The sequence below is a fragment of the Caloenas nicobarica genome, chromosome 25, assembly GCF_036013445.1.
Source record: "Caloenas nicobarica isolate bCalNic1 chromosome 25, bCalNic1.hap1, whole genome shotgun sequence".
NCBI classification, from domain to species: Eukaryota; Metazoa; Chordata; class Aves; order Columbiformes; family Columbidae; genus Caloenas; species Caloenas nicobarica.
This window is the reverse complement of record NC_088269.1, coordinates 253798-263810: the sequence shown is the minus strand read 5'-3', so window position 1 is coordinate 263810 and position 10013 is coordinate 253798. Positions and strand designations below refer to the sequence as shown.

At 52.0% G+C, this 10013-nt stretch overlaps 1 pseudogene; it reads right to left on the bottom strand.

The window, feature by feature from the left end:
• LOC135998385 (ciliary microtubule associated protein 1A-like) overlaps positions 1–10013 on the bottom strand; it is a 175618-nt pseudogene that overhangs the window by 149348 nt on the left and 16257 nt on the right.

Here is a 10013-nt window from a genome sequence, read left to right as displayed (position 1 = left end):
AGCAAGAAGGAAACTGCAGTGAGGGTGGGTGTGAGAGAAGTCAGGGCAGAGGCAGCCGGGCACTCAGACAGTGTCACCCTTCCCCAGCTGTGCAGCCACCTCCCACACACCAACATTGCCGGGCAGCTGCTCTCAGCCCCTGTGCTCTGCAGAGGGAACTGGAGCTCTGGCTGCACAGGAGCTGGTTCATGCCTTGGAGCCCCCGGCCCTAGGGGCGGAGGCTTTGCTGGGTGGGAGAGGAGGCGAGGGGGCTGCTCTGAGGAGGGATCTGCACTGGGGGGATCATACAGAGATTTCTGATTTCTCCCTTTCACAACATTTTGGGGTTTATTTTCCTCTCCTTCCCAGATCATATCCTTGCTGCCAGGAGATTTTCCTCCTGGGAGGTGTTTCCCTGTCCATGTCTCTTCCCTGTCAGCACTCACAGACCCCATCCCACCCTCTGTGCCTGCACCCTGGCCCTACAGATCCTGCCTGTTCATAGGGCACTGCCTGGGAGCATCTTCCTGTTTGCAGGTTGGAAAACAGGACAGGTCAGACTAAGGCTGATGGGTCCGGCAAAGGTGATGCATGTGCTGTCCACAGGCAGAGGAGTCGCCGAAGGAATGTTATGAGGCTTCTGTCAGATGCACTGATCACTCAGAGTTGCAGTTCAGCAGTATCAGTGACTTGTTTAAGCAGGAGGGCTCATTTTCATTTTATCCTTTCCTGCACCCCCAGCCGTTGGGACAGGAAACTGAAAAGACAGGCTCAGGAAAGCTCCTTATCTGTCTGGTAATCCTTGCATTGATCTTTTCCTTGAGGCATCCACTTGCAAAAATCCTGGGGGTGATCTGGAGCTGTAAGCAGCCCTGACCCACACAGCACCCACTCCACAGCAGAAGCACCTTTCCTACCCGCATAGGGGTGGCTCCTTCCCCCCACAGCTTCTCCCCACAGCACCGTGGGGATCTCCCGGGTAGGCTGAGCACTGACCCTGGCAGGCGGCAGAGTCCCTGCCCCGGCACAGCCCTGGGGTGCAGGGACCCTGCTCTGCAGGACAGCCCTGGGCACCCCTGGGTGCTCACCCGGCTTCACAGCTGTTCAAAATTGCCTGACAAGAGCCCCCTCCTTCCAGATCCCACAAGCTGTGCCTGTCCAAACTCTAGGAGATGCCTCCACGAGCTACAGCTGCATTGCCCTGCACCCAGAGACTTACCGGGTGAAGGGCTGCAAAGATTTCTCCTCCAGTGAGCTCTCAGTCATGCTCCCAATCCTGACCACCTTTAAGCTCTCTCTGCCTTGCTGGTCTCCCTGAGATCCCCAGGCAGATCCCTCAGCCCTGCTGTGCTTTGCAGAGGAGCTGCTCCTGGGCAGAGCTGTCTCTCTGCAACGCTGCCGCTTGCCATGAGCTCCCTCTGTCCCAGGAGCCCAGCCCAGCTCAGCAGCGCAGGAGCAGCCCAAGGCACTTTAATGACCCCTCTGGTGGGTTTGGTGCTGAGTCCATGAACCTCAGACCCTGGAGGAAGTTGAAGAAACCTCTCAAGAAGTCCAAGTCAGATTCAAACTCCAAAGTTTCTTGTAATGTTACTACTGAGGAACTGACCCCAGGGTCTGGTTAGAGATGACAGGTCAGGAAAGGCAAGGTGAAGGTCTCTCTGATGATCAGTAAACCTGGATGTGTTTCATTAACCAAAGGGCCAAGCCCTGACCCACAGCCCTGGGAAGGCAGATCCTGTCCCCTTCACGTTGCCCAGGGCTCTTCCTGGGACAGTGTGATGTGGGGCTGTGCAAGGCCAAGGGCAGGACTATGGTCCAACACCTCCCAGGTTCCTGGCTGGGGACAAGGAGGCCATGAGGCCCCTGTGCTGTAAGGACAAGCTGTCTCCTCATGGGCATCAGAGCGGGAGACAACAGCCATAGCCAAGGGGAGAAGGAGCTCCAGCTGTTAGTGTTCACATGCAGATGGTTTATCCTGATGAGAGTGTCTATCCCAAGATAACAGCATGAGGAGTTACAGGACACTACAAATATCACCTACAGGAGAAACTGTGGGGTCTTGGGGCTCTGGTGCTCATGATGCCAGAGGTCTGGACTTAGAGGCGAAGTTTCCCTTCATGTGGGACAGCAGCAGGAATACGTGGAGCTCTGCCTGGGGACAGAGAATATCAGCTGAAAGTTGAGGAGTCAGCATGAGACGGCAGAACAACATGGGCAGTGTTCTGGTGGGTGGACATCAGCTACTGACTCACTGATGAGGAAGAGGAATTAGATGAGGCCTCCTTCAGACAAATGAAAGAAGCCTCATGTTTCCAGGGCTGTGTCCTCATGGCAGACCTAAGATATCCCAATATTTGCAAGGTACCAGCCATCCAGGAGGGGTCTGGAGCTCATTGACAACATCTTCCTGACACAGGTGGCTGAGGAGTCAGTGAGGTGAGGTGCCCTGTGGGACTTCACACTTGCAAACCAGAAAGAGTTGGTCAGGAATGTTACAGTCAGGGATGAGAATACACCCAATACAGGGTGACAATGTGTCGAGTGTTACAAACTACTTGATCATGGAGAAGAAACGGAAAAGATCTTCTGTCAGCAACCTGAGGAAGTCTCAAGTCAATGAGCAGGTTGCTATGCTGAACTGTATTGCCCTGGCATTCACTGGCCAGGGAAAGCAGCAGGTGCCAACAGTCCAGAGGATCTTGGGTCAACTTCTTAACATGGCTGCCTGGTGGGCAAACAAGGGTGAGGCTCACCTGGATCTGGAACTGGCAAATAAGAAAGAGCTGGTGAGGAATGTGAACATCAATGTCCACCTTGGCTGTTGTGACCAGGAAACAGTGGGGTCCCAGGTACCAGAGGGGAGGGAGGAAGGCCAGCAGCAGAGCACAGGCTGGTGGGCTCCAGAGGAGAAGACACTGATGTAACTGGTGAGGCAAAAACTTGGAGACGCTGGTTACAGGTGATGAAGTCAATGTGGAGCTTGCTCTGATGCCATGTCAGCCCCTCATGTTTGTTCATCATCAGAATGGCTGAGCCTCGACCCCCAAGGTTAGGCAAAGGAGACCTTTTCTCTCCAGTGTTTCTCAAGGCTCTGCCTGTGGTCATTGTGAGTGTATTTGTGTTTTGAGTGGTGGGTTTGGTGCCAAGTGCTCTTACTTAAACCATAAGGCTCTGGTTTTCTGGCGAGCTGGTAATGCCTGCCAGTTCCTCCAAACCTCTCCACCTTCTTTCATAGACCTGGCAATGGTCCTCAATCACCTGAGCTCTCCCAGTCCCAAACTTGCTTGAATCCTCAATTTGGGTCCATACCCTGGCACTCCAGGAGGTTGATGCATCCTCCAGGCTCATGGATGTTTCCTGAGGTTCATCCAAGTGTGAAGGGTGAAAAGCTGGAAGTGTGCAAGCTCAGCTCATGGGCCATGACTGAGTACAGCCCCCCCCCAGCAGCAGCCATTCCTCATCTCTCAGGCACAGCCATGCCCACAGCATGCAAATGTCACGGCCATATATGATCAGCCCAAGAGAGACCTGCCTTCCCTCCATATTCCCAGGAAAATCTTCCTCCTATTCCTCCTCCACCTGCAGACATCAACTGTTTTACATTTCTGGGCTCAGACGTGGTTTTAAGGATTCACTAAAACCATCAGCCAGAACCTTGTTTCTCCCTGTCATCCCCTGACTGTCTCCCACACCCACACATGGCCAGTCACTGCTGCTCAGGACCTCCCACTCTTCAGAGTGGTTCTTCCTGGTGTTTATTGTAAACTTCCTCGCTCCACACAGCTTGTGGGATCTGTATGGAGGGGGCTCTTCTCAGGCAATGTTGAACAGCTGTGAAGCTGGGTGAGCACCCAGGGGTGCCCAGGGCTGTCCTGCAGAGCAGCGTCCCTGCACCCCAGGGCTGTGCCGGGGCAGGGACTCTGTCACCTGCCAGGGGAGATCACCATGGTGCTGTGGGGAGAAACTGTGGGGGGAAGGAGCCACCCCTATCAGGGCAGGAACGGAGCTTCTGCTGTGGAGAGGGTGCTGTGTGCGTCAGGGCTGCTCACAGCTCCAGATCACCCCCAGGATCTTTGCAAGTGGATGCCGCAAGGAGAAGACCAATATAAGGATTACCAGACAGATAAGGAGCTTTCCTGAGCCTGTCTTTCAGTTTCCTATCCCAAGGGTTGGGGATTGCAGGAGAGGATGAAATGAAAATGAGGTCTCATGCTTATACAAGACACTGAGACTGCTGAACTGCAACTCTGAGTGATCAGTGCATCTGACAGAAGCCTCATAACATTCCTTCAGCCACTCCTCTGCCTGTGGACAGCACCTGCATCACCTTTGTTGGACCCATTAGCCTTAGTCTGACCTGTCCTGTTTTCCAACCTGCAAACAGGAAGATGCTCCCAGGCAGTGCCCTATGAACAGGCAGGATCTGTAGTGCCAGGGTGCAGGCACAGAGGGTGGGATGGGGTCTGTGAGTGCTGACAGGGAAGAGACATGGACAGGGAAACACCTCCCAGGAGAAAAATCTCCTGGCAGCAAGGATATGATCTGGGAAGGAGAGGAAAATAAAACCCGAAATGTTGTGAAAGGGAGAAATCAGAAATCTCTGTATGATCCCCCCAGTGCAGATCCCTCCTCGGAGCAGCCCCCTCGCCTCCTCTCCCACCCAGCAAAGCCTCCGCCCTCAGGGCCGGGGGCTCCAAGGCATGAACCAGCTCCTGTGCAGCCAGAGCTCCAGTTCCCTCTGCAGAGCACAGGGGCTGAGAGCAGCTGCCCGGCAATGTTGGTGTGTGGGAGGTGGCTGCACAGCTGGGGAAGGGTGACACTGTCTGAGTGCCCGGCTGCCTCTGCCCTGACCTCTCTCACACCCACCCTCACCACATTGTCCTTCTTGCTGCACTGCTCTGGGTCACTGTTGTGATCTGGTTCTTGCTGTCAGGCTCTCTGGGGATGGGAGTTTCAGCTGCAGAGTCACAGCCTGATCTTGTGGGTCCTTTCCTGCAGCTGTGTCCATGGGAACATGTGTCCCAGCTTTCCTCTGACCTGTGGGGCTGTGGGCAATGCAGTCTGTGGGGCTGGGGAATGAGCTGAGTCTCCCTGAAACAAATGCCAGCATTAGGACACTTGACGATCTCCTTGAGGTTTCCTTCCAAGCTGTGAGCTGCCCTCCAGGATGCAAACCTGTCCTACAGCATCTTTGTGTATCTGAAAGCCCCATGGAGAAGTGCAGAGCTGCTGTGACCAAGAAAATGCTGTTGGGTTTGTGAAATGTGTCAAGTGTGTCCTGGGCTAAACGTGAGGTGCTGAGACCTTGGGAAAGGGTGAGACATGTTGTTGTCTAAGGTGGGTCGCTCTGCTCTCAGCAGTGCTTGGTGGCTTTTCAGAGTAACGTGGCAGTGTGATCAGCCTCCATCTCAGAAAGGTGCCAGCCCAGGGCAGCTGGAGCAAGACAGAGGGACAGAGCAGCTGCCCTCACTCTGCACTGACCCACAGGCATCCTCTGGTCTCGCAGGACTCGCTCTGTTCTCCCTGAGTGCAACAGAAATGCTGAGGGTTTCTGACACCCAACAACACTCTCCAGGGGAGATGGGGGACGGATGTAAAAAACACAGAACTCCTAAACTGCCTTGCCATTTCCCATTCCGTTGCACTGGCAGTGCAGATGCTGACAGGCCTTTCTGCATTAGCAGTGGTTTCATCTGAGAAAGCTGAACACCAGGACTGATCCGTGCCCCTACTCAGTTCTGCAGAGTCGGATTGATTTATCAAGAGCCCATGGGCAGAGGCCTTGCATCTTGCATCAAAGAAGGCTCTGGCCATGGAGCTGAAGGAATATGCCCTGGAAAAAGAAAAGGGTCTGTGACAGGTGGAGAGTCTGTGCAAAATGGCTTTCATTTTATTTGGACAAGTCTCACCTAACTTGTCACTGCCTTTTCCTCCTATAACAGTGCCCCATGTGAGAGGAAGCAAATGTCCAACAGCAGCTCCATCACCCAGTTCCTCCTCCTGGCATTCACAGACACACGGGAGCTGCAGCTCTTGCACTTCTGGCTCTTCCTGGGCATCTACCTGGCTGCCCTCCTGGGCAACGGCCTCATCATCACCACCATAGCCTGTGACCAGCACCTCCACACCCCCATGTACTTCTTCCTCCCCAACCTCGCCCTCCTCGACCTGGGCTCCATCTCCACCATTGTCCCCAAATCCATGGCCAGTTCCCTCTGGGACACCAGGGCCATCTCCTACCCAGGATGTGCTGCCCAGCTCTTTTTTTTTTTCCTCTTTGATCACAGCAGAGTTTTCTCTCCTTACCATCGTGGCCTACGACCGCTATGTTGTCATCTGCAAACCCCTGCACTACGAGACCCTCCTGGGCAGCAGAGCTTGTGTCCACATGGCAGCAGCTGCCTGGGGCACTGGGTTTCTCAGTGCTCTGCTGCACATGGGCAATATATTTTCACTGCCACTGTGCAGGGGTAATGCCTTGGACCAGTTCTTCTGTGAAATCCCCCAGATCCTCAAGCTCCCCTGCTCAGAAGCCTACCTCAGGGAAGTCAGACATCTTGTGATTTGTGTCTGTTTAGCATTTGGGTGTTTTGTGTTCATTGTGCTGTCCTATGTGCAGATCTTCAGGGCCGTGCTGAGGATCCCCTCTGAGCAGGGACAGCACAAAGCCTTTTCCACATGTGTCCCTCACCTGGCTGTGGTCTCCCTGTTTGTCAACACTGGTGCGTTTGCCTACCTGAAGCCCCCCTCCATTTCCTCACCAAGCCTGGACCTGGTGGTGTCTGTTCTGTACTCGGTGGTGCCTCCAGCAGTGAACCCCGTCATCTACAGCATGAGGAACCAGGAGCTGAAGGATGCTGTGTGGAAAATGATAACTGGAAGCTTTTCTGAAGCAATAAACTGATTATCTTCTTATGCATAACAGTTATAATGCAACTCATTGCATGCTCTGGCTCTCTTCCTTTGTTGTTTTTAACTTTTTAAAATATTTTAATCTCATTTCTATTTCTCCGTCCGTTTTTCTCATGGAGTGGATGTGTAAAGGAAGAGCTGCGCTCTCTGTGTGATTAACCAAAATAAAGGGCCCTGCAGCAACGTTTTGTTTTCATGAGATCTTTCCTCCAAGGCCTTTTTGGAGCTGCATGGACAGTTCCTGTGCATGGGTGGAGGGAAAGGAGTCCAGAACAGCAGCAGTGCCAGGGAGCACCAGTGCTTGGCCTTCCAGAGCTGTTCTCATTTCACTTCTCCACCCTCCTTCTGATCCCTTGTGTTGGTGCAAGGCCTGAGTGCTCTGGCAGCTTGGTCACCATCCTGCTGTGTGTCAGTCCTGTGAGCGCAGGCAGGGACAGGCAATGGGCACTTGTGTGACAGAGCTGGCCTCAGAACAGCCTTTCCAGAAAGAAAGGTGATCTCCTCAGGGCAGGGCCTGATGGTTTATATCTTCTTCCAAAGTTTCTCTCAAGCATATGCCTACAAAAGTGGCCTGCAGTTGCAAACACCAGTGTACAGCTAAACAGTGTGTGTGCAGGGCTGGGCACACAGCAGTGTCCTCTCACAGCCAGGCCTCCTGCCAGAGACCTGCAGAACCAGCAGAGCAGGGTCTGGGCTGTGCTTGTGGGCGCTGGACACCCCACAGAATCTGCCCCAGGGCAATCGTCATGAACTGGCCCCTCACAACCTCCATTTCCAGCCCTGGCCTCTCACCCCAGCTCAGAGAGGTTCTTTGTCCCTCCATGGAATGACACTGAATGACTAGGTCAGAAGTCCATGTTTCATTGTACAGATAAGATATGAGCACTCACATCATGTACGTGAGGTGAGATGAACTCGAGTGAGCACAAACACTATCAGGTATTCCTGGAGGTTCCATGATGGCTCATGGGGCAGACAGGGTCTTGAGGTCATTTCTCGTTGGGAGTAACATCCCGTGGAAACTGCCTAAATGCAGCACTGGGATGTGCTTCCTTTAACCAATGTCCCTGTGTCCATTCCTCATGACGTGGGACATCTCAGATGAGTGCAGAGCAGGGTGACACACCACAGGGCTGAGGTGCCTCCCGTCCCTTTGGAGTAGCAACAGGAGGCCAGAGGGACACTGTGACTCCTGGCCCTGTGCGTAAAAGGGACAGACTCCGTCTCTGAAGATCCCTGGGTGCATAAGGAGTCCATGAGGCCAGCTCAGATGTGGACACCTGACAGAACCGTGACATTTCTGTGTGTGACTCCAGGAACAAACCCCACTGGCCCAGGCAGATTAATCTCACATGCTCCTGTCTGCTACGTCATCCTTACCCGTGATTCTGGACTGTGGTCTCGAATGTGCCAGAGCAATCAGAGAGGTTCTGAGGTCCTTGGAAAAGTCAGTTGTCAAACCTGTCTTCGAGAAAGGCAGGAACAAGTATTGGGAGAATTAGGGGCTGGCCAGCCAATCTCCATCCCTGGGAAGGGGATGGGACAAGTCTTTCTGAAGCCGTGTCCAGGCACTTGGAAAACAAGGAAGGGATTGCTGAACCCAAATGGGCAGGGAAAGAAGGGAATGTTGTGTACCTGGAATTTTGCAAAGCCTTTGACCTGGTTTCTCATTATGTCCTTATAATCCGATTAATGCTCTCTGGGCTAAAGAAGTGGATGCTGGCTAGGAAGCTGGCTGGATGATGAAGCCCAAATGTCAGCAGTGGTACAAAGTGCCCCATAGAACCAGTTACCAGTGGAATCCCTCAGTGACCAGCACTTGGGTCAGCACTGTTGAATGTCTTTGTTCTCCCCCTGTATGATGTGACGCAGTGAACCTTCAGCTTCTTTGTGGATGACAGCAGAGGCTGGGCAGAGGCCTTGGACAACCTCACCTGGTTCACCCTGCCCTGAGCAGGAGAATGAGACAAGGTGGCGTTCAGGGCTCACTTCAAACCTGACTTACTCTATTATTCTTTTCCTTGGAGAGGTTTTGGAAGACAGAATAGGTGGAGGGACGAAAGAAAACCAAAAAAACCCCAAAACATGCAGACGAGGAGACATAAAAGGTGACAACATAAACAGAGCAGTGCCGGTGAATAATGTTTCTTTCTCAAATTTTTTGGAGAAAATCTATAATCAGCTCCCCAAATTCCCTGTTCTGCTCATTGACCCCCAGAGAGTTACATCACATTTCTTTACATCTGATTCTACGCTGAAGTTTGCACCTGATTGTTACAGCTTCTTTGCAGGAATTACTTCATGCTTTCCTTAGAGATCTGGATGTAAACAGGCACAGAGGGACTTTTTTAATTAGAGGAAACAAAAAAAAAGGAGAAAAAAAAGGGTCAGGCCATTTGATAGTAATAACAATGAGCAACTGTTTGGAAGCAGCTGCATTTCAGTGCAGATGGATGTCAGATGAGACTGTGTGGAACCATAACAAATTTCAGTCATTATTTAGAGTACTAAAGAAGATGAGTTATACTTGGTCCCTATTCCAGCCTCCTCTCCCCTTTCCTGAAGAAACAGAGAGCACGAAGCTGTGGAAGAAAGCAGGGGACTACGAAAGAGAGGCTTGATACTGCTTATTCTGAAATCGATAGTTACTCAGGGATTCCTAGTCCAAAAAGGCAAGTACTGAAAAGTAGAAAGAAAAGCTTTCAACCTGCATTTGATTTGATTTGACTTGATTTGATTTGACAGTTTAGCATTTGTGCAAGAGAAGGGATGACTTAGCCACATAGGTGTGACAGATGTTTGCAACAGGTCTGCACGAATTTGGAATTTGCCAGGAATGGGATAAAATAGCTAACAGACTTTAAAATCCCCTGTTATGAAGAAAGAATTCTTTATGAGTGTTTGAAAAATGTTGAAAGAAGACAACAAATTCTCTGAGAACTCCAACTGAAATTTGATACAGAAAAATCAGGGTATGAGAAATGCTTGAAGTCCTCTATCTGTGTACTAGAGGAAGACTGCAAGAAAGGAAAGAAGCAGAGAAGGTTTTGGAGGGCTTTTCTCCCAGACTGTGAATTATCACACTTGGTTTTTGCCGTGTTCCTGTCTTGGCATGACAAACC